The 25,970-nt window shown below is 46.3% G+C and overlaps 1 long non-coding RNA gene across 1 annotated transcript; it reads left to right on the top strand.

Moving 5' to 3' along the window:
• The first annotated feature begins 24,151 nt into the window (after positions 1-24,151).
• LOC109745976 (uncharacterized) lies at positions 24,152-25,611 on the top strand. Its single transcript, XR_012203706.1, has 3 exons — positions 24,152-24,384; positions 24,477-24,545; positions 24,643-25,611. It is a non-coding gene; the product is annotated as an uncharacterized lncRNA (long non-coding RNA).
• The last annotated feature ends 359 nt before the right edge of the window (positions 25,612-25,970 follow it).

Raw genomic sequence — 25,970 nt, 5'->3', positions numbered from 1 at the left:
AGATGAGTATACGATCAAAAGGAGGCATCCCATAATTTAATTTAGATGAGGTATTAGAAGAACACTGAAGGGATGGGTCTAGAGGAATTCGTGCAACAGAGGATTGGTGAGTAGAGGAAAAGAGCTGGCCGGCAATAGGAATGCCAGGGAGACAAACGAGCTTCCGTCGGTCGTGGTCCCCGCCTCAGCTTGGGACAACGAAAAGGCCGATGATCTCTAGCCCGACAGGATTGAGTGCACCAGTCCAGCACACACGTCACCGACCACCCCAGCTAGCTGCTCCTGCAACTTGTGCGTTGCCGACATCCTGCTTTGGAGGCAGCATTGCTCTCTCTCGATCTGCAAATAGATCCTGGAAGCGTGGGTTCCATGTTTTGTCACTTTGGCTTAGGTTGTTATCTAAATGGACTCTATGCTCACCGGCCATCGCACACGGTTAGGGAACGAGAGGATCAACACAGAAGATTTGGTGGCGCACAAACACCTCGCCGCGCTGACGGCTTTTTTGTATTTTCTCACGAGCACGAACTCGACACCCCACAACAACTACACAGGAAGGGAGGGGCTTTATACGCGCGCGCAGACACGCCACGCCGTGCTCAAGATGCGCTCCACGCGCACGCTCGCCACGATCCGCGCTCCACAGCTCACGCGCCCGTAGCGCTCGGACGCGATCGACACAGCCAGGTCCAGCGCACATATCCGGCTATGTCACCAACTAACTCACACACGCACACACGCACGGACTCTACCCAGACACTACCTGGACATGCCCCAGATAATGGCCAGATATGCCCCATACACGCGCACACGCCCGCCACAGACTCGACCTGGGCGCGCTCACGCCGGTCGCCACCGCAAGGGCATGGCTTATTATGCCAACAATCATCCCCTAAGCCATGACCTATAGCAGGGTCGGCCCGTCGTCGTCGATGTCGGCGAGGAGAGCCTTCTCCTCCTCCGCCTTCTTCGGCTTCCGGCAGTCGCGGAAGAAGTGCCCGCGCATGCCGCAGTTGTAAGACCGGTCGCGACGCCTCCCTCCACCCGATGTCGTGCTGCTGCCGCCGCCTCGTGGTCGAGGCTGCCGCCGCTGACGTCGCCATGCCTCCCACTAAGCCTCCGTGAGCATCAACTGGTCGTCAGCCCGCTCGCCACTGGTCTGCATGCATCGGCGTCGGCACGACCTTTCGCTGAATGCCTTCAACTGGCCTAGGGCCTCCTCGAACGACATCTTCTCCACGTCACATAACTGCTCTATTCCGGAGAGGGCGGAGTACAGGCGGTCGGGAACGGAGTCCAACAGCTTCTTCACCATCGCTGCGTCGTCCAGCGTCGACCCTAGCCCAGTATACTGCGCCGCCATGCCGCAAATCTTCCTGGCGAACGCGTCCAGTGACCCGCCGTCCAATATGCATAGCCGCTCGAACTCGCCGTGGAGGGTGGACAGCCACACCTCCCTGACCTGATCAACTCCGATGAAGCGTGTCTTCAGGCTGGCCCACACCTCCGATACCGTATTCTTCGTCGAGGCCTGCATCAAAATTGTTGGTGCAATATTTGCCCTCCTGTGTTTTGGACATGCATGGACTGATTTGTTTGCTAGTGCACACAAAGAGAAAATAGTCCATGCCGAACCAAAGAGAATGCTGTCTCCAGTGTCAAGTTCGAGGAACTTCACCGAAGAATATCTGCATTGCAGAGAAGAATAAGCTACATCTGTTGAGTACATGTAGGCGAGAAGATTGGTGTGAAGGAGTCAACCCCTCGAAAATTTATTGCTGATATGAAGCAATTGGTTTGGAGATTATGTTCGAAGAAAATTGACTGCAACGAGTGAAAGTCGAAGACAAAGTGAAGACGTAGTATTTATTTCGTTGTTCTTTTTTCATTTATTTGAGTCATAGGACATCCGTACTATTAAGAGGGTTATAGGTTTTCAAAGCTTAGATCTGTTGCGATGCTTAGCTCAAAACCTATGCGAGACTAAGAGAAATCTCTTTATGTTTCGAATGATTACTTGCCAGCAGTAGACGTTGTTCTTCGTGCTGCAGGAGATATGTTTCGAACTCAGGAGTTAGCATTATTTGCTCCGCAAGGAATGTTACCATTGTGCTCAATTTCCGACCGTTGGACTCGTGTCGTTCGGCCATTGGCTGCTACACATGTCCAATTTGATCTTTTCCCTCCAGGGAAGGTTGTGGCTATAAATAGCCACCCCACTCCAACGTTACCGATGGGCTACTCCGCTTAAGATTTCTGAGAAGATTGATTGAGCATCTCTTCTCCGAGTGATTTGAGTTTAAAATCCACCGAGAGAAAAAATCAAGAGCCTGAAATTTAGACGGTGGTTGAGCATCACAGTAGTTATGAGTTAGAGTTCTTATACCTATTACTCTTGAGAGTTGCGCATCTCTAGACAGATAGGTGTCGACTCGAGTGTTGAAGAGTTGTTGTCTTCACTGAGCAAGATCTTCAGCAATCAAGAGTAATTGTGGTTCGTGAAGAGGGTCTGTCGAAGGTTTGGACATCGCCGACAAGTATCTACCACGAGTGAAATCAACTAGAGTCTGATCAGCTCTTAGTTGAAGGAGAATAGGGCGAAGAGATTTTATCTTCTGTGTTAAATCACAACCCCTCCAACCTGACGTAGTCCTTTGGCAGAAGGACGAACTAGTCTACCAAATCCATCTGTCGCCATCGAGCATCACTAGTTCATTCTACTTTACTGCATTACCTTCAGCAGTTTACTTTCGTGCTCTGTGACGATAGTTTATCTGATCAATCATTGTCTGGTGCATATCATTCATTTCTGTCATCATGTTGCATTCTCATCATTCATTTTAGTCGTCCCAGTCACCTATATTTCTCATCGTGCTTATCTTATTCAGACTGGTGTGTTTTACACGTGTCACTTTCTTTCACCTCATCATTGCTTTTTCTCGATTTTTCCCTCGTAGTTCATATCTTGTTTTCTCTCATGATACCGCATCTGTTTGCATACTGCATAACTATCATCATTATCAAACCTGCGGTATCCCATGCTCGTACCATAATAGCTTCCTACATCGATATATATGTTCATCTTTATAGTGCTTGATTAAGTTCTTCTCTACCGAACCTTATTTCCGCTGCTGTGTTTGGGATCAATTCAAAACATTCGCAAGAATTTTTGAATCTCCCATTCACCCCCTCTGGTCGATATATTCTTGGTCCTAACAAAAATACCTGCAGACAACGCGCCAAACAGCTGCGCCCCCGATCAGCTCGGACAAAGCGTGTCTTCAGGCTGGCCCAGACCTCCGCCGCCATCTTCGTCAAGACCTACATCAAAATATCTCCAGAGAGCATGCCAAAAAACTGCGCCCTCGTCGCCTTGTTCTTCTTTTCGTCGATCGCCGCGTCGTCCGTCGGCAACGTCGCCTCCCAAAGACTCTGGGTGTTGAGGATGACCTCTGCCTTGTTCGCCCACACCGTGTAGTTCTCCGGCTTGAGCATCGGCAACGAGAATGACACTGTGCTCCCTCTGGCTCCGTACAGAACAATCGCCATGGCCACCGGTCAGGATCGCCCCGAGGCTCTAGTACCAAATGTTATCTGAATGGACTCTCTGCTCACCGGCGATCGGAGTGGATACGGTTAGAGAAGGAGAGGATCAACACAGAAAATTTGGTGGCGCACACTTCGCAGCGCTGACTGCTTTTCAGTATTTTCTTCTCACGAGCTCGAACTCGACACCTCACAACAACTACATAGGAGGGGAGGGGTTTTATACCCGTGCGCATAGACGCGCCACGCCGCGCCCCACTGACACGCTCGCCACGATCCGTGCTCCACGGCTCGCACGCCCGTCACGCTCTGATGCGATCGACGTGGCCGGGTCCAGCGCAGAGACACGGTCACCCCTTCAGCAATGTCGCCAACTAACTCACCACGCACGCACAGACTCTGCCCAGACACTACCTGGACATGCCCCATACATGGCCTAGATAATGGTCAGATATGTCTCATACACGCGCATCCGCCACGAAACTTGACCTGGCGCACTCACACCGGTGGCCACCGCACTGGGATGACTTTTTACGCCAACATAGCTTTCTCTCTAGCTAGCCCCTCCTTGTTGTATCTTGGGTCTTTTCCCTGGTGTGACACAACGATCGGCCCAGTCATGGCTGCACCATATGCCTTTTAGACTTATATTTCACGCCCTGTAACCTACTGTTTTGCCTCTTTGCTCAAAGAAATGTTCAGGTGGATGGTTTGTTGTTCCCCGTGACCATTAGAAAAACATTTGATTTAACTGCGTGCCGTATATTTTCATCAGGCATAATTCAGGTTAGAGAGGGGAACTGCATGCCTAACACATGTACACCTCAAAACTGACCAAAACACACTTCACCGGCTGCAACCACATGCACCATTTTTTTCTAGGCAATTACTGAAAATCGAAATGTACGCCCAACTTGATTTTCCATGTTGAGACGGCGAATACGTACCTAATTTAGATAAAAATGTTCGTTTAGATGCATACTATTGCAGAGTTTTGGTAGTGAAATAGTTTTGTTTATCTGAAAATGCAGGTGGCATATTTAATCGCTAACTGATAGAACACAGAGCCGCCGGTTGAATACGAAGAGACCATGTTTCCTCTGTTTGCTGTTAACCGATTTGATAGGTCTAATAGAATAAAAATGAGAACAATAAAACTACTGTCCTCTGTGAAGTTGAAGAACAGGAAATATTACTTTCCCAGAGATATTTGTCATGATTTTTGCAAATCAACAACACACATTCATACCAAAGGATTCCCTTTTGATCTTAGTTTCCTGGGATTGGAGGCACAAAGGAGCTCACGCATTCTCATTTTTGTTTCTCCAAACAAGAAAACATTTGAACTTGAAACTTTGAAAGTCAACATCATACAAGAACTACTTGAAACTTGTTAGTTTCTACTTTGAAATGATGTTCCATGTCTTGCACTACTTATGTTCATGAACTTTCGCCGGTGATGATCTTTAGATGATGAACTTGAGTTTGGTTAAATGATGATGATGAACTTGAGTATGTTTAGATGATGAACTGTCATATTTCTGCATAATCCCATATTTTCTGCTTTGAAATGCTGTCAAAATGAATTGAAAAAGAGAAAACAGGGAAAATAATAATAATAAAAATCTATGCCTACGGCAAAGCCGTCGGCATAGATGCGCCCAGGGCTTCCCAGGGCCTGCCACGTGGCAGGGCTATGCCTACGGCAAAGCCGTCGTCATAGATGAACCTGCCGCCAGGAGGCACCACGGGAAGCCACGTGGCCAAGGTATGCCGACGGCCGAGCCGTCGGCATAGATTTCCACCTATGCCGACGGCTTGGCCGTCGGCATACCTAGGCCACGTGGCTTCCCGTGATTTGTCAGCGCTTTTGACGGCACCGTCCGTTACCGTCAGGTAAAAACACTACTGACGGCTAAACTATGCCGACGGCCGAACGGGAGCCGTCGGCATAGGCCCCTATGCCGACGGCTAAACTATGCCGACGGTCTGACAAGACTACGCTGACGTGATCTATGCCGACGGGGCTATGCCGACGGCAGCCGTAGGCATACATCTACGCCCACGGGAAATGACCTATGCCGACGGCCCTGGGCCGTCGGCATAGGCGGCGAGTCCGGTAATGCGCGTGGAAAACGTTTCAGATTTTTTGGTGCAACATAAATTTATCAAATGACATAATTCAGTATTTCGATATTCCTGTTGCACCAGAAAAAATCAAAACAGTTTCTCGACATAGTAGTACTTGTGTGATATTGTCCTGCAAAGCTTCAAGTCCAAATCTTTTATTGTTTGGGAAAAACAAAAAAGTGATTTTATTACGCAAGAACTTCAATGCAAAATTGGACAGCCAAGATAATGTGGCGCACCTACATGGGGGCTCAACTATACCCAAATCTAATAATAATAAAACTTAGATAGACTATCCGCTTCAAACTTTCTCCTCCCACTCTCATGAATAAATTTAGAAGCTTCAAACTCTTCTGCTCGAGCATTGATTTCTTTAACAACAGCTCCATATACTGCAACTGATTTTTCTATGAGATCCTTTATTACTAAACACAATCACAGGAGTCGAAGACTCGCCTTATCATCACATCATTGGATAGTGCAAGGGCTTCTCTACAGGTAAGGGCCTCAAGCGTCGGAGCGTCACTGATGGAGCTAAAATTAACAGAGGAAGATCCCATGAAATTACCATGTTCATCTCTGCAAACGGCAGCAATCGCACCTCTGTTTCCTGGTCTAGACGTCGCACCATCCACATTACACTTTGCGAAAGTATGAGGAGGCTTGATCCATGGAGGACGACCAGATTGGCGGGAGACTCTGACCACCTTAAGTTCATATTTTTACAACAGTTTCGAGATCAGCTATGAAACTTCGAACGAACAAGTGAGTAAACAAGGGAGGCTGGAACCATAGTTCAAAAAACAGGCCGGTTATCTAACCGGTGAGCCTATCGGTTCTGGTTTTCAATGGCTGGACTGCCGGTTCACTGGTTCAACTGTTGGTTTTTTGGTAAAAATACGTTGATGTTCCATCATTTGATAGGAATTTGCGCGTGTAGTGATGGTTTGTGTGCCGATTTCAGGTCTATGGCCACGTTGAAATGGAAAATGTGTACCTAATTCATATAGGAATGTTCGTTTAGATGCATACTATTGCAGCAGTGTACTACTTTGTAGTAACTATATAATTCACACTAATACAACTTCATCTCATTATCTAAAGAAAAACTTAAAATATCTTCAAGCATGCAACCGTTATGATAAATAGCTCAACTGATATTTCGCTTGTTCATATGATGCAGCTACCTTCATCGGTTTAACATCGTTGTCATGCAGGATGTGAGATGAGCCTTCCACAAGGATGAATTGTGTGAAACTTCGTTGTTGCTAGTATAAAAGAGTCCTTTACTTGAGACCTATTGAAGGTTATATCAGGAGTCTGATGAGATGAGTATACAATCGAGAGGAGTCACCCACATAATTTAGATGAGGTATTAGAAGAACACAGAAGAGATGGCTCTAGAATATGTAAGCATAGAAATGCTTTGTGCAGATCTTTAAGGATGTTTGCATCCAACTGTCACCCGTCTCATACGTGCTATTGGATATTGTTCCTTGCATGCCTATGACTAGGAGGAATTTCCAGCCCGAATATACAAGTCATGGTCACAGTCACTGTACCATGGTTATATTCAAGACCAGGGACTCGATTCTATTATGAAGCTGGTCAGCATTCTTGACATGATTACTTCTGTAGCAGATTTTTATAACTACATATACAAATCTTCTTATAGAAAAGCACAATCATGGTACTCTGGATTCTGGTCCGGAAATTCCTCTCTTTCGAAGCATGCCAGCTTGAAAATCAAGATCTTCTTATGGCAGTGGATCCGGGGACGCCTTCCGTCTGGGGTGGAAGTCCTTAAGCGTAATGGACCTAGGGATGGGATCTGCCCCTTGTGCGGCATGGTGGAGGATGCTAACCACATCTTCTTCTCTTGCTCCACAGCCCAGTTTCTTTGGTCCTGTTTCCGCGAGACGGTCGGTGGTCAGTGGTGCAACACCAACTTCCCTGACTTGCTTGCTGAAATCCACGCCTCCCCACGCCGCTACCGCCATATTAGATGGCTTTGTGTGGGGTTCTTGCCTGGACGCTTTGGACCATTCGCAATAAGCTTGTCATTCAGAAAGTTCCTCTTCGACGTGCAACTGACACAATCTTCAAAATGTGTGGTTACTTGCAGCTCTGTCGGCCGCTTAGCCGCCCTTAGGATTGGGACGCCATCAACACTCTCCTCGCCGACCTTCGATCGATGGCCTTCCACTTGGCGCCCCCGCTGCCACCTCCTCCCCCGGAGCCCGACTAGTCACTTTGTCTGAGCTTCCGTGTGTTCGAGTTTTCTGTTTTCAGGACTTGTTGAGTTGTGCCGCACTAACCCTTTGCTACCTCTTTATTTGTGAGACTTGTGTGTGTGTGAACCTTGTTGGATGTTTGGCTTGGGCGGTTTGCTTTATAATATAAAGCGGAACGAAAGCCTTTTTCGGTAAGCATGCCAGCTTGTCGCTGTTGGTTGTAATCATATTCCTGATGATTAATCAATGTATCTCCCTTTCCCTGGCAAATAAAATAAGACATATGTTGTAATTCCTGCTCTACAGTTACGTTTCCCCGCCAAATGTGCTCACAAATCCATACCGGCCACATAATCTATCTATTACCTACTAATAAAGGAAGGTGCGTTTCTGCAAAAAATTTGTCCGTTCACCATATAGAACTATTTTCTCCTGTATCTATTTGAGGTGGTAGTAAAAATTTTGTCCGTCCTAGCATAAATAAAATTTCAGAGTGGGCCTCCAAACGGTGCAGTCAAGAGCCTGATCCTCATCTTTTCTATCATCGATTGAGCCGGAGGGCAACTCGTTTCAAAGATATCTCCCACCTCCTCAGTTTGTGACAAGTGGCGCACCCTGAGAGTTTTCTTTTTTTTCATACATCCATTTATTCAAAACGCTTTATCTCTTAAACCGTGCGTCCAAATCATGAACCGTTTTCACCATTGGATTCCTCGGGTCGAGATCTTCAAAACTAGATCCTATGTTGATAGGTTTTGACGAACCTTTATTTCACAAAGAAAACCGGACAAAAAATCGAACCGGGAGCAAGTTTTTCTCCTTTCCGAAAGAGGCACGACCGTGCCTCCTGCGAAAGAATAACCGTGCCTCTCGCGGAAGCAAAACCGTGCCCCCTCGCAGAAGAAAAAAACACAGAAAACATATTTTTTTTTCCGTTTCCGAGAGGCATGGCCGTGCCTCTCGTGGAAGCAAAATTGTGCCTCTCACTAAAGGAAAAAATAAATAGAAAACACGTTTTTTTAGTTTCCGTGCCCCTCGGGAAAGCACAATTATGCCTCTCGCGGAAGCAAAAAAAAAGGAAAACGTATTTTTTTCCGTTTCAGAGAGGCACGGCCGTGCCTCACACGAAAGCACAACCGTGTCTCTCGCGGAAGAAAAAAAAATTAGAAATAATTTTTTTTCTGTTTCCGAGAGGCATGGCCGTGCCTCTCGCAAAAGCAAAACCGTGTCTCTCGCAGAAGAAAAAAAACATGTTTTTTCGTGCAATTTTTTTCGAAATTATTATTTTTGGTCCAAAAGCTAAGGAAGACCGGTGGAAAACCAAAAACTCCATGGCCGTTCTTTTTTATGTGAGCCTTCGATTACTAGAACAATCAGGTCACAGTGCAGGAGGAATTTTGAAGGCAGAAAGGAGATGCTCTTTGTGGCCACCTACTAGGGCCTGCCCTCAACTTTGAATGACAACGCCACGAGGGATATGGGGGGCAGAAATAAGTAGTGTTTGAAAAATGTTCATGCATTTCAAAAATGTTCGTCAAAACTTCAAAATGTTTATGAATTACTATTTTTTCCTGATTTCAATAATTGTTCATCAAATTTAGAAAAATGTTCACCTAGTAAAAAAACTTTCACGAGTTTTATAAAGATGTTCACAATTTTAAAAGATGTCCTTCAATTTGTATAAAATCACGAATTCAAAATATTGATGAATTTTAAAATATTAACGAATTTATAAAAAATATTCATGAATTTTAAAATGTTCATGATTTCAGAAAATGTGTGTGATGTCTAATAATGTTCATGATTTAAAAAAATAAAAAGAACGTAAAAAGAGAACAAAAGAAAAGAAAAAACAAACATGAAAAAAAGGAAAAAGGAAAATGAATAAAGAAACAAAGGACAAAATAAAAAGCAGAAAAAAAGAAAAAATGCACACAAAAAGAAAAAACGGTTAGCACATGGGTGTGGGGGGGGGGGGGGGGGGGTGTTACGTGCTAGCTCGCTAACTAGCAACCTATGCAGCAAATAGGATTCCCAGCGAGAGATAACACGGTGTAGGACGTGCTTGCAAACCAGGTTCTTCCTCTTGTTAGCATTTCCATACTTTTTCAGACTACTACAGTATTTCCACCATAAACTAATCTTCTTTAAGAAAAAGCTTTAAGAACAAGTGGAGAGACAAACTTATTAATTCCACCTTTGTGGTCTGATTACGTTTCCGCGATCACAAAATCCGTATCGACACATAATATAATAGAGGAAAAGACAGAATACGAATCCCAATCCATCTTTAAGCCCATCAGATCACGCCCCTGTTTTATGTCCACTTTTCACTGCATGAGTACGTTCAGAGATACGCTCATACATTATCCTGCCAACTATCCATTTGCTTCGAGTTTGTACATAGAAACCACAAATAATTGAGATAGAAACGAAGAAGATTCAAAGAAGCAACAGTTGTTTTATCCTCCATGGTAATTAATACAGTAACCTGGTGGATGGTGCTGCATGCTCGGCGATAATATTCAGGTCTGATGCAACATCAAGTGAAGAAGCAAGTAAGTCCCCGATGATGTCTAGCAGGAAATGCAGTTTCTCAGCGGTGCTGATTAAAAGAGAAAAGGCAGTTTCACTTTGCATTTACTGATTTACGCGTTCGTATTGCTGCATTGCATTCAAAGATTGACTGATGAAACAAAGTCAGAGCGCGCAGCCGCGGACGCTTGCTTTTACAGACAGACCGTAAAAGGACGTGCACAGTCGACTGGGCCCGGCCCAGCCCGGCCCAGCACTGTATGTTCTGTAGCGAAACGTATGACGGTTCCAGGCCGAACAGGTCATTCCAGCCCAGTGAAGCTCCGTTCATTGAACTCTTCCTCTGTAAAAAAAACTCTTCCTCTGTTTTTCCTGTTCTTCAGAAGAGCTCTGATTTTCCTTTTGGCAAGTACACTTCCTCTATTTTGAGTGAAGCATCACTAGCTAGTTGTAGAAGTTGTCACAATTGTTTCAACCAATCTGTAGTTTCTTGTGCATCCAATTCCTCATGTTAAGACATAGTTAGCGGTAATTATCTGCCACAGTAATTGAGTTTGATGGTACCAAACTCCCTCACTGTAGCTCACCGGCACAAAATTAAGTGACGCTGCAGAAAAAACTTCATGAAGATGCCATCGAGAAGAAAAATTTGACCTCTCTGAAGATACTCGTAAATATTTCTGAAAGCGAAACAATGTGCGCGACGAGAAGCTACATTTCACAATTACTGTACTACAGAATCAAGGTACATATTTCAGATGATAATGTACGTTCAGATGCACGGTACTATATTGCAGAGTTGCGGCTATGTGATACTTTTTACTAACCAAATACTATAGTGCCAAAAAACGTCTTACATTACTATATAATTAATTCCTGCTCTCTACCCAGTTGCGTTTATGTGCCAAGTGTGCTCACAGATCCCTAATTTTTCTGTCAACTAATTTGCTTTGATATCACTTCAGGGGCTATATCTCACATTTGATCCCCAAACAGGGCGATAGGCATTTTGCTCCGGCGAGATGCCATTGCTCCATGTCACTCCTAGTTTCACTGATCACCTCGGTGGCGCATGGTGTCTTCCCCTTGGAATATCTTCAAGCATGCAACCGTTATGATAAATAGCTCAACTGAAATTTGGCATGTACATGCGACGCGGCTACCATCATCAATTTAGCATTGTGCCATGCATGTAAGACGTGAGATGAGCATTCCACAAGGATGAATCGCGTGGAACTTCGTTGCTGCTAGTATAAAAGAGTCCTTTACTTGAGACCTGTTGAAGTGAAAAAACTATATCACGACTCTGCGATGAGATGAGTATGCGATCCAGAGGAGTCACCCACATAATCTAGAATGAGGTATTAGAAGAACACTGAAGAGATGGCTCTAGAATATGTAAGCATAGAAATGCTTTGTGCAGATCTTTAAGGGTGCTTAAATCTAACTGCCACCTGTCATATACGTGCTGTTGGACATTGTTCCATGAATGAGTATGACTAGGAGGAAAATTCCAGCCCGCATATACAAGTCATGGTCACAATCACTGTACTATGGCTGCATTCAGGAACAGGAATTCTATTATATCCTGAAGTTCGCCCGCGAGTCACTGCTGGCTGTAATCATATTCCTGATAATTAATCAATATATCTCCCTTTTTGCCGAAAAAGAAAAAAGACAGGTGGATGTTGTTCCTTGCATGACTATGACTAGGAGGAAAATTCCAGCCCGCAAATACAAGTCATGGTCTTTCTCTTATCACCCTTTTTCACATGTTTACTTCTGTAGCAGATTTTTCTTACTGCATATACAAATCTTCTTATAGAAAAGCACAATCATGGTATGGCTGCATTCAGGTCCTGGAATTCCATTCTATTTCGAAGCATGTCAGCTTGTCGTTGTTGGCTGTAATCATATTGCTAAGGATTAATCAATACGTTCCCCTTTAATTTCCCTGCAAAGAAAGTAAGACATGTGTTCTAATTCCTGCTCTCTACAGTTACGTTTCTGAGTCAAGTGTGCTCATAAATCCATACCGGCCACATAATAGTATAAAGTAACAGACAAAAGATAGGACGAATCCATCATTAAGCCCATCAACCAGATCAAGTCCCTAATTTTTCTGTCCACTTGTCACTGCACGAACAGATAGAGGCTGCCTGACATTATATCACTAAGATATGCTCATGGAATATGGATCATCCTGCCAGGTGATTCGCACTGAGATTTTTTTTTTGATAAAAGAGAGCTTGCCTCTCCGACTTCATATAAAGAAATCAACTGTTCACAAACTCCAGACAAACCAAACCGAAACCTCCAACAATCTGGCGATGATATGTTGGAGAGGAAGCCATCCCTTCCGTCTCCCCCATATCATCATCTTGCCAGAATATTTGGTAGACCCCTAACGAAGATCACGCTAAGGAAACCAAAAGCAAACTAGACTCCAGGAACATCGCTAGCTATTACATCATCCAAGCCACACACAGGGGCAAGTGCATAGTTACAGCCTTTTGATTATGATAGGAAGACGAGAGAAGGCAGGAAGGCTAGTAGCAAGCGCAGAGAAGATCAGGCATCAGCGTAGTCGATCTAGGAGCCACCAAGTCTTGGAACTCCAGTTGCCCAGCCGCGCGTCGCCTTGAAGGTCTCCGTGGCCACCCGCTCAACCTGATTTACGCCCCCCTTCATGAGATCTATTTTTTCTTGGCTTTTCTGCAACACACACCACTCATGTAAGTTTTTAATAATCAAGTTAACAGGAACACAGGGATCAGTAACCCTATGATTATCAAAGACTAATCTATTCCTTAATTTCCACATTGTCCACAACATTGCCGAAATACCCACAATCATGAGGTTCCTATTATCTTTACCAAATTTGTTTAGCCATTGCCCAAAGATGTCATTGATTTTTCCAGGGATATCATGAATATTAAAAGAGCATTTTAAAACCATCCATAGCATCTTAGCAACAGAACAGTGAACAAAAAGGTGCTCAATATCTTCTTCTCTCCCACAAAAGGAGCATTTTGTGTCTCCCTTCCACCCCCTCCTTTTAAGATTCTGCTTGGTCAGAACACTTCCCCTGAGCAGCAACCAAATGAAAAACTTAACTCTAGGGGGCATTTTCACTTTCCATAAAAATTTATATGGATATTTTATTTCATTCTGGATCAAATGTCTATAACAGGTTTTCACACTATAATTTCCATCCCCAGTAAGAGTCCACCTAATCTTATCAGAGGACTCATCAAGCACCACACTTTCGCACGCATCTTTGATATGTTCCCATAACATCAGGGACTCCCCATACAGCGATCTCCTAAAGCCTATATTATCTAGTCCTTTTTCCAGAACCCAGGCCACTGACTTCTCCTTATCAAAGCATATATTATATATACGTGGGTAACTATCTTTCAAGGCTTTTGGGCCAATCCACCAATCTCCCCAGAACCGGGTATTCTCTCCATTCCCCACAACAAATTCGCACAAGGAAAAGAAGAAATCCTTGTGTTTCAACATCTCTCCCCAGAATTGCGAGTCCCCTTTTCTCTTTTTCACACTAGTGACACAATTATTTTTAACATATTTTTTCCTCAGAATTTCTTGCCACACCCCACTTGTGTTATATAGTTTCCACCACCATTTACAAAGCAAAGCTTTATTCATGAAGGCTAAGTTTTGAATCCCCAGGCCCCCCATCTCTTTAGGTTTGCACACCTCTGCCCACTTCACCAAATGATATTTTTTCTTGTCCTCACTTTCCTGCCACAGTAGCCTGGCTCTGAAAAAGTCCATTCTCTTTTCCACACCCACAGGCAACTCGTAAAAAGACATCATAAAGTATGGGATCCCAGTCAACGAGGATTGTATTAAAGTCAACCTCCCCGCACTTGCTAATAATCTTCCCTGCCAGGTCCCACATTTTCCTTCCATTTTATTTTCAGACGGTTTCCAATCTTTATTTCTAATTTTCTTCTTATTAATTGGAAGTCCTAAATATTTCATTGGCAGCTCACCCACTGGGCACATAAATATCCTGGAATATTCCTGTTTCTTATCTTTTGCTTCCCCAAATAAGAAAATTTCACTTTTGTGAAAGTTGATTTTTAGACCAAGACATTTGCTCAAATAGACACAAAATGTACTTTAAATTGCAAGCACTTTTATAATCATCTTGTATCAAGAAAATGGTATCATCTGCATATTGTAACATATTAACCCCTCCCTCTATGTTTTCAGCCAGCAACCCTTTGATCAGCCCTTTCTTCCTTGCATTATCCATCAAAATTGCTAAAGCATCAGCTGCTATATCAAACAGTAATGGGGATAAAGAATCCCCCTGTCTCAAACCTTTGTGTGTCTGGAAATATGACCCATAGGTTTCATTTACCTTGATACAAACACTCCCCCCTCTAATAGTACTCATCACCCAATCTATCCATTTATCAGGAAACTCTTTTCCCTTCAACATTTGCATCACAAAAGGCCACTTAATTTTGTCATATGCTTTTTCAAAATCTACTTTTAACAGCAAAGCACTTTGTTTTTTAACATGCACACTATTAAGTGCTTCATGAAGTACTAGCACCCCCTCCATAATGTATCTCCCCTTAACAAAAGCTGTCTGCATGGGGGAAATAATAGATCTAGCCACACTATTAAGTCTATTCATCAAAACTTTTGTGAAAATTTTAAAGCTAACATTTAACAGGCATATAGGTCTAAATTTCTGAATTTGATTAGCTTCTATAGTTTTTGGTATCAATGTAATGATGCCATAGTTTAGTATCTTGATATCTAGAGTCCCTTTGTAAAGATCATCAAACATCATTTTGAGATCTTCTTTAATCAGGTCCCAGAAGTGTTGATAAAATTCGGCTGTAAAGCTATCTGGGCCTGGGGATTTATTATGAGCCATAGAAAATATAGCTATTTTTATTTCGTCCAGGGAGAACTCCCTAGTCAGCACTTCTTTTTGCTCTGGGAGAATTACATCAGAATTTTCAATATTTGGAGAAATACTAGAGGTATCAGCCTCTCCAAACAAGTTTTTATAGAAATTTGTAATGTAATCTAGCAGTTTTTTATCTCCTTCTATCTTCCCCTCTTCCTGATCAAGAACTGTAATTCTGTTTTTTCTGCGACGTCCATTTGCTTTTGCATGGAAGTATTTAGTATTATTATCCCCTCCTATTAACTCATCCACTTTTGCCCTCTGTTTCCATTTAGCCTCTTCTTGTCCCAGCAAGCCCTAAGCTCTATTTGTTCTTTTCTGTCTTCTACATTCAAGCCATAATCTTCACATCTTTTATCAATGATATCCAATTTAATCATAATATCTTTCTTGAGCTCTCTATACCAAGCATTCATGTTCCTATTCCATCCTTTCAACACAGGCCTCAAAAGTCTCATTTTACATTGCCAGTTATCAATACTGGATTTCTTTGAGCTTTTTTCCCTCCATGTCTTGCTAACTAGATCATCTATGCCCTCTCTCAATAGCCAGGCATTTTCAAATCTGAACAACGGGTCCTTTTTGACCACATCTCCAGTATCTAGGAATAGAGGAACATGATCATATTTCTCTCTGCTCATAGCAGAGATTTCTGTCAGAGGGTATTTCTCCTCCCATTCTACATCACACAACACCCTGTCCAACTTTTCAAAAGTGGGTTGGGGTAAGTTGTTACCCCAAGTGTATTTCCTACCATGCATGTCTAGTTCTCTGACCCCAGCTTGCTCTAGAATCACATTAAAGACGAAGCTCCAGTGTCATGGAGTACCAGGTTTGTTTTTTTCAGACTCCTTTCTTATTATATTAAAATCCCCCCCCCCCCATCAAAATAGGATTCACTCTTTTTTGTAATATCCTAGCTAATTCAGCAAGAAATCTTGCTTTTCCAGAAGGCTGGGCATCTCCATAAATCACAACCAGATCCCAAATGAACTTGGTTTTTGTATCTTGAACTGTCATTTTTATAAAGTATTCCCCATCCTATTGAGTTACAACATCTAGTGTAGTGTAATTAACTCCAAGCAACAGTCCCCCTTTTTTTCCCCTAGATGGCACATGGTGCCAGTGAAAATCTCTCCCTCCGCAGATTCCATGCAGGTCATTTTTAGTGAAATGATCCCTCATGGTTTCTTGCAGGCCTATGAAGTCAATCTTCATATCCATGACCATTTCTCTCATGAATCTTTTCTTAATATCTCCACCAAAGCCCCTCATATTCCAAAAAAAACCTCTCATCTTCTCTTTTTCTTTTTTCCCGATCCTTTTATATTTTTAAATTTAATGGCAGGTTTCTTCCCAGAACTTCTGGAAGACCTGTCATTATTCTTATTTTTCCCACCAGAGAACATTAATCTAAATTCATTCCCATCCCTCTCTTTCCTCTTCCTCTCCACTTTCTAAATCATCTTGTAACAATTCTTCCATATCATGCTCCCCTGTGTCCACCAGATAAGATTTGTTATCCTCCTCTTTACTTTTTTCTCTATCTCCATTTTCCTTTTTATTATTATTCACAAGCCATAAATCAACTCTGGCTTTCTCAATCATTTTAATCAGATTGATGTTATATTCAATCTTATCAATACCATCTCCCAATCCAACCCCCACTGCGTTAGCAACCTCATTGAGGGCTGTATTTGATGAATATAAAATGTTTGGGATTTGTTTCTTACCATAATTGTCTTTGTCTTCGGCCCTCTTTTTTGCCTTTTCCTCAACATTGCAGTCTTCTTTTCCCTTGTTTCTTTCACTCCTTCTATACATATCCATACGCTTCTCATCCAGCTCCCCCCTTTCTGCTTTCTTAACCATGTGCTCGAAAAAATCTGGATCCTGGCTAGTAGAGTAATCAATTGGTTCAAGATATTCATCTACCACCTCCTCTCCTCCCAAGGCCTTCAATTGATTGTCTATATCTTCCAATGTATCCATCTTGTACAGAGTCACATCCCCATTTATCTTCTCCATCTTCTCTTCTTCTCCATCTTCAGTCACAGGTTGTGACTCCTCCTCTGCTCCCAGATTTTTAACTTTTTCCTGAAGTAGATCATGCTGCCTTTGATCTCCATTTCCAGAGCTACTTTGATTTTTTCTCCTTCTCTCCTTTTCCTTTCTTCAGCAGCCAGTTGGGCAGCTTGTCTAGCAGTTATTTCTTCCAGTATTTCCAGCCTTGTAAGCAGGCTTTTTTCCTCCTCTGACATTTTCTTTTCCTCTTGATGTCTGCTATAGCTGCATTCCCCTTCTTTTCTATCCTTTGCATTCTCATTGTTTATCACCTTTTCATATTGGGTCAAGGACATCCCCTCCCCCCAGCGCACACCTGGTTTCTTGTTTTCTTCTAGATCATCCTTCAGCTTTTTTTCACACTCTTTCTTGTTATCAAGCTCCTCCAAGTTAATGTACTCAAAGACTTTCCTTTTTTCCCTTCCTCAACTTTGTACCATCCTTGTTCTGCCACTGATTCTAAAGAGAACTCAATATCATACAGCAGTAGATCTTTAGTAGTGATCTCAGTCCCAGATGGAATTTTGTGCAGATCTCTGACCCCTACTTTCAGTCTAATCTCCTCTCTACTGTGAATATGCTCAACATCCACTTCTACAACTGGTCCTAGAGCAGATCCAAATTCACATATTCCAAGGAAATGTCTCAGAGAGTCTGGTACCCCATGCATTTGAACCGAGATAGTATGTAACTTGCCTTTAGCTTTATCATCAGGATTCCAAAAGTCCACTTCAATCACTGCTTTTGCACCAAGAAGTGTGAATTTCTCAAAATTCTTTAGTTCCACTAACTTGGCTTTGTTGGGAAATCTAACTAGAAAGGTCTTGGGGCTTTGGAATTTGGCCCTCCAGGTCCACCCCCAATCAAACATCCTAGCCATCCCTTGAACCAGAGTTGTCTCATTAAGATTTCCTGAAGAGACTGTAATTATAGCCATTGGATTGGCATGTTCCACTGCTGATATCTCCTTAGTGTTTTGCACCAGCAAACACCCCAACCCCTTTGCTCCATATCCCACATATTTTGCCACTGGTTTTGGCTGTCTGAGAATTGAACAATCTTCAGTACGATGGGATCCTCTCTGATAGACCACACAAAACACATTGTTTCTATAGTCCTTACTGACATGTCCACTCTCTTTACAATTACCACAAATGACTTCTTTGTCCTCCCTCATTCTTGTTCCCACTTCCTTTGTCACTATGCTCTTTCTCACTATTTGGGGCTGTGATCATTCCACTTTTTGGCACATTCGCCAGCAAGTACTGGTAGTGTTGTGCCATCTGCTCAGCGGGCAGGAATTATTGGGGGGAAATTCTGGGTGCCAGCTGCAGATGCCTCTTTTCCCCCACCCTGAATTCCCTGCCTATTCTCTTTCAGATTATGCTCAAACTCTCCTGCTCTGTGTCCAGATCCAGATCCTCAGCTCTCTCCCCTCCTCCGCCCTGGTGATCAAACTTTCCCCTGTTTCCTCCAAAAATAGGAACCTCATTCTCTCTTCTATCTTCAAATCCGTCGCCCCTCCCGTTGTTGTTGTATGATCTCTCCCCTCCGCTGCCTCTTCCTCCTCTCTCGCCAAATCTGAAACCCCCTTCCCTTCTGTTTCCAAAGTTCTGATTCTTATCTTCAAACCTACCCAAATTCCTACCAGGGGGGAAGTATTCCTGCCATCTGAGAAATTACCTCATCCTCCAAATCCTCCTCTTCCCCTCCCCATCTGCCAATTTCCACTTCTTCCAGACATCTCCTCCTCCCTGGCTTCTGAGGTTTCCGCCGCCTCCCCTCTCTCGAAAAGGTGGAGGAAGAAAGGATCAGTAAACCCTAGGGGGGGGATGTGGTCAGGTTTTATACCTTTTTTGCCCCCACATCCCTCTCCCTATACCTCCACGTCTTGGGCTGTATTCAGCCCATCTAAAGTCTCCCCCGGTCCACTATCTGGCCCAACATGCCTTTTCTTATCACCATCTGCATTTTTTGTTCCTTCCCCCCAATCTATCAAACTTTCAAAATAATTTTCTAAAAAAATATTGTCAGGTATTTCGTTCTTTTCCTTATTCTCGTTTCCATTTCCCTCTCTCGTATTAAATCCTCGTGGTGTCTCTCAAATTCATCATCACCTTCAATTCCTTCTAACCAACCAGGAATCGACATCAGATCTTTGAATTGTGGTATCAATGGCCTCATCTTAATCAAGGCAAGTTCTATCTCCCTATCATTCCCCAATTGGGGGAATCCATGTCAGGATAGTGTATCTGAAAATTTTGTTTATCCATATCTCTATTCCCCCCTCTTCAGTATCAATTAGCATGCTCCTAACATACCTATCCATTTTTCTTTCTCTTCTACGATTAATTCGCTCAATACGGCGAAGTTTTTTATTGAATCTGTTGTTCATCCCCCCACTATCATCTAGTGCATCAGGAATCAAATAAACAGAGGAATTGCAGGTATCATGCTTACCTTTATTGGTAGCATCTTCAAATTCAAAGTCTGACTCCCCCTCCTCCATCAGCAACCAAAATCGGTTGCTCTGAGAAGGGGAATTTAGACCCTGTGCCCGAGCAGGCGGGCGGAACGGCGCGGCTGCTCGATTGGTTCTGGATTCAAACGAGGCGAACGCCTTGGAGTCGCCGCTTTGTCCCCTGCGCCGCCCCCTTCCCACTCCTGCAGCCTCCCCCATCGATCTCCACCGGGGCCATCTTTGATCCTGGGGCAGGGAGCCCCAGCACCACCTCGTCTCCCCGGAGCGCCGCTGGATCCATCGCCGGCTTCAGCTTCGCCGTGGCGAAGGAAAGGAACGGGGCCCATTTGGCCGCACTCCCCGCACCCGCCGACTCCGCCTGCGCCATTGCCCACAGAAGCACCTCCAGAGGATGATGCCCCCACTTCACAGCACTCAGGTCTCGTTCCTCCTCGGCGGACAGCACGTCTATCACCGCCTGCGCCTCCGCCCGCATCTCCGCCTTGGTTTGGTACCAAGTCCCGATCTCCATCAGGCGTGCGCGCTTGCGGCGATCCCTTCCCCCGAACTCCGCCAGCCGCTCCTCCGGAATCTCCACCATCTCCGCCGACGAGCTCCCTCAAGGGTTTCCACTCGCCACAGCAGTCAAGGGTGAGGGGAAGAGCAAGAGAAAATGACGACTCCGCTCCTCTCTCCCCGTCTTCCCCGTACTTATTGTCTCCCACCCACCCGCCGCCATGCGCGCCGCCCGAGGTGCGCTGCACCGTATGTCCAGTCGCACCGAAGACACGCGCAACGTGGCAGGGGAAGCGAAACAAAACTGTAGCAGCGAGATTCGTACCGTGTTCCCGTGTGCAGCGGTTGACCTCCACCCCCTCGTCGTCGACGAGGTGCCAAGTCCGGCCCCGCTCAGCCACGACCCCTCGGCGGTATTCGAGAGTGTCCACCATCCGCAGGTCCGGTAGGAACCACACCTCCCGGCACCGGCGAGGGTTGGGATCGGAATCGCCATGTGCGACGCCTGTCGCGTGTCGAGACGTGTCGTGTGTCGCCATCCTGTTGTCCATTGGTGCTTTTGCCATGGATAGATGTGATCAAACCTTCCCAGGCCGTCTGACTACCCGGTGGTGGGCGGCACCGGTGACTTCGCGTACGCCTTGGGCTACGTCCGGTCGTCGCCGGTGGACCTGCGGGGATTGACGGTCACGTACAAGATGGAGCTCCCCGATTCGCACTGAGATATAGAAACAAAGAAGATTGAGAGAACCAACGGGATAATACAGCAATGATCCAACCACCGTCGTGCAAACCTTTTGACACATGGGAATTGCTGAGTTTTCTGAATCAGTTGACGGAACTTTGAACAACAAGAGGCGAAGGAAATGCAGTTACCTCACGGTGCTGATCAAGTGAAGCAAGAAAAAGTTCGCTTTTGCATTTATACAGTTTCATGTCTACCCTGGTGATACAAAAACGTACGCATGTTGACTGTCGTCGTCATGTTCTGGTCGAGACTTGAGAGACCCTGCGTCATAGTCCACACTTGTCTCCTAGCTCCCATGCCGCCTGGCCATGGGAGGGGCATGCAGTCGATGCCATAGTCCTCGCGATTGGGCGCAGCCACGCTCCCGAAATGCAAGTTCTTTTTGTTGCTTTTGTCGGAAAAAGGGTTTCCCCCTTTGTATACAAAGCAACCAACCGAGCCATACAAGGATACGTGCTGGGGCGGAAGCAGCACAGTCACGCCCAAAAAGAAACGACACAGAAAGAGCAAAAGAAACAAATGCCGACAACGGCGGATCAACAAAAACGAAGAAGCCTCGCGATCGCTGCGCCCACCGGGATCTACTAGGCTCCAAGACTCCGAAGCGCCGGCACCTATCAACACCTCCAAGAAGGATCGCGACGATGACGACGCTGCTGCCAAGGGTTTCCCCCGGTACACGACGAGGCGAGAGGAAGGGTAGCCCCCGACGCCCTCCCGGAAGGTCAGGTGGCACCCACAAGCGCCACCGCGCCGGTGTCGGCCAAGCCGACAGGGGTTTCCCCTGATCCCAACCCGCACCTCGGGCGCTCCGGAGCCAGCCACCAAACCAACCACCACCCAGCGCCAACACGGTCAAGAGGCCCCCACACCGTCTCACCATGGCAACGCGGAGTGAGGACAACACGGCGAAGAATCAGAGCCGGGACTAGGGCATCAGCACCGTTGGCACGCGGGAGGGCCCCACCTCCACCGTCCGCAACGGTAGCCGTCCGGACGCAATAGCGGGAGCACACCAGGCCCGTGGGCCCACAGGCCCGGCCGAGCCCTCGTGGGCTCGTAAAGCTCCCGCCTTCGCGCTGCTGCCTGCACGCCGTTGGCGCCGCCGCCCCGTATCCGAGCCGCTCCTCCTCCTCACCGCGCCGCAGACAACGAGGCCACGCCGGGGAGCCGGCCCGCTAGGACCCAAATGGGGCCCGCCGGGCCAGATCTGGGCCGGGGGCGCGACGACAGCCACCCAGCACCACCACGCCGCCCCGCCGCCAAGGAGCGGCGCCGACACCACACCTGCCGCCGGCCGCCACCGCAGGGCCACCGGACCGCAGTAAGGCCGAGCAGCACCGTCGCCACCTCCCAGCCCCGGGAAGGGAGCACGCGCACGCGGGGACGAGAAGGCCCGCCGCCGCCGGCACCACCCGGGCCAGCGCCGGGGGCGCCCGCCGGCGGCGGCGGGGGGGGGGGGGGGGGGGAGACGGGGGAGAAGGGGCCCGAGGAAGAGGAGCTCGAGCTCCGCCCCGGCCACCTCCCGGGGAGGCGGCGCGAGGCGGACAGGATGGGGGGAGGGGGGAGGGGCGGAAGGGGACGGAGGGGGCGCGAGGCCGACGGCCGGCGGCGGCGGGAGGGCCGGCGGCGGCGGGAGGGGAAGACGGGGGAAACCCTAGTCGCCGGAGCCCTCGCTCACTCTCCTTTTTGTTGCTTTTCACCGTTCGTCCAGAGCACCTCATGTTCAACTTCGCACACGCGTGCATACGCTTTCTTGGCGCTCACAGACCCTTAGCCTCTGGCCTGCCCTCTCCTCGCCTTCCATCTACGGCGGCGATCGCCGTGCTCAGGAACATTTGAAAAAGGTACGACTCCAAGGTTTTGCCGTCGCCCTTCGCTTGCAACTTTGGAACCAACGTCCTACTTTGGAACTTCTCTCGCTCATCTGCAAATCGACCCTGGAAGCGTGGGTTCCAAGTTAATTTTGTTGCTTTGGCTTAGCTTTCTCTCTGGCTAGCCGCTCCTTGGTGGTGTATCTTGGGTCTTTTCCCTGGTGTGGCTCAACGACTGGATGAGGCTTGCTCCGGTGCACCCCTAACTCAATTTTCTAGGGGTATTCTTGACCCCCGTCATATATTTTTTCTCCGGCCCGCCGCTGCCCATATCCAATCCCCGTAGCCCATATCCAAGCCCCGTATAACCCGTATGACCCATACGTATATATACGGTGACATCCCGAAAAAAAAGGATGACACGACCCCACGACCAGGTAGGACCTGCCGACGGCCGATCCATCAATCACGCAGCTCAATCAATCACGCAGCTCCATCATTCACGCAGCTCCTCCATCATTCTGTTGAGGTTCTGTAGGAATATCGGCGGCAGCGATCTTATCGCCGGCGATCTCGTCCAAGAGCGCGCGCGGCACCGTCGTCAACCTCCAGCGCTCGCAGGTACCGCATCCCGTTTCCCCACGTTTGTCTCGCTCGCAGCAGCATCAAACGAACTACCGCTGTTTTCGTCGTAGTGGTTAACCTATTGGGGCGGGCAACCTAGCTTTCTGGCGGTCCAGGCCATTGCAGATCTTGTTCTGGTAGTGCTGCTCGTCGTGATATACACAGTGATCACGCGGGCTAAAGTGGGTTTCTTCTTTCTAGGGTTAACCTAGCGTCGGTTGCCGTCGGTTGTGTGCACAACGGCTCCGTTATTTGATGCGGCGGCTTACCTAGGTATCCGGCGATCCAAAGTAATCACGACTGGTGCCGTGGGCTAGGAATCCGGCGGCGCATGTTATCACGGGTAGCGCTGCTTCTCGCGATCCAAAGTGATCACGTACTGGATTCGTGGGACGTACCTTAACGCCGCTCGGTGTGGAGAGGGGGGAGGATCCATGGGCGATCAGAGGTCGTTGGCGTCGGTTGTGTGCACGATCTGAACGCCTTTGGTTGGGGCGCTCTCCGGTTGGTGTAGTTTATTTAACATCCGTGATCGTGCGCTAGGTGTTGTATATGTCAGCATTGATAATGTTTGCACATGTGATGATACATATTAATTGTTGTAGGAAATGGCGGACGATGAGTTAACTGATATGATGTATGACATGGAGTTTGGAGAACTGATGTAAGATTGGATAGAAGATTGGTCAGATGATGAAAATTCAGATCGTGGAGATAGGTCAGAGAATGGGAACGTATTGGAAGATCTTAATGTGAGTGGCATTATCATGTTGTAATTTTTTGGTGGCATCCGACAATATTATATTTTGAAAATTTATAGATGGATGAACATGATGATTGTCAGGAAAACAATGAGCATGATGATGGTGAGGAAAACAACTCGGAGATCTCGAATGAAGATTACATTAGTCAGGTATGGAAGTGGAATTTTTTGTTGGCATGCATGCAAATTGAATTAATCCTGGAATATTATATGATAAGTACTTATGTATTTGTGTTATATTTTTCAGCTCATTTCCGAATGTCATAATGCGTACGACTATTACGGTGAATCCGACGCGGAGACAGGCCTTGATGTCGAATCATTAGCTGCACCTGATTCTGGGGAGTCGCAATCGTCGGTCATCATGAGTGAGGTATGTATGTAATCAATGTTGTATGGAAGTAATGTTATACCATAGAAAACTGTTTTCATGGCTATGTTATGATTGTGTAGGTGACAGAAGTTGAGGGGAAAAAGAATGTCGAAGATACTGCTAGTGCAGATGATAAGAGGGATATGTTCATGCAGATAATACAAATGACTTTTACGTCTCACGAGGCTGCGTATGATTTCTACAACAGCTATGCTAGAGATAATGGTTTCAGCATTAGAAAGAATAGGGTCAGGTATAGCAAAACCGAGTCATGTCATATGCGTTATAGGTGGTTTGTTTGTTCCAGACAAGGAAAACGTGACAGCAGGTTGCTAACCGAGGAAGGACACAGCCGTAGGCTCAGACCCGAGACACGCTGCCACTGCGAAGCGCACCTGACCGTGAAGCTTGACCAAAAGCGTGGGGTTTGGTATGTTGATAGTTTTGAGGACAAGCATAGCCATATCTTGGCAGGACCGGACGAGGTACCTTTTCTTTGGTCCCACAGAAAAATCAAAGAGTACCAGAGAGCTGAGATACTGTCCATGGGAGCTGCAGGGATTAGAATTCATGACATGATGGATTCCTTCATCAGCAAGCATGTATGGTATGGTGGCGTTGGTTTTACCAGGCGTGAAATATACAACCTTTGCGCCAGGGAGAAGAGGAAGCTGCTTTCAAAAGGTGATGCTGCCACAGTCATAGGCATCATGGTCAGTAGGAAACAGAGGGATCCTAGCTTCTTTTTCGAGTACAAGCTAGACAAGGAAGGACATATGAATAGGATGTTCTGGTGTGACTCCCAGTCTCGTCATGACTATGAGGACTTCGGCGACGTGCTTGTATTTGACAACACGTACAAGATGAACCGGTATGGTATGCCATTCATACCCTTTGTTGGTCTTAACAATCACCGGAAGACCACTGTTTTTGCTTGTGCCATAGTTTCAGACGAGACCAAAGAGACATATGTGTGGCTGCTGGAGACTTTTTTGAGGTCCATGTGTCAAAAGATGCCGAGGAGTGTTATCACGGACGCCGACGCTGCGATGATCAAGGCAATTCGCCAAGTCTTGCCAGACGTGTAGCACCGTATATGTACGTGGCATATAGAAAAAAATATGAAGATTCACCTCAGTCACAAGTCCTTGAAGGAGTTCCGAACTCTTCTGTACTACAGCACGTCCACGGCCACGTTTGAG

Source organism: Aegilops tauschii, chromosome 2 (genome assembly GCF_002575655.3).
Source record: "Aegilops tauschii subsp. strangulata cultivar AL8/78 chromosome 2, Aet v6.0, whole genome shotgun sequence".
Classification (NCBI taxonomy): domain Eukaryota; kingdom Viridiplantae; phylum Streptophyta; class Magnoliopsida; order Poales; family Poaceae; genus Aegilops; species Aegilops tauschii.
This window is presented reverse-complemented; position numbering and strand designations above follow the sequence as displayed.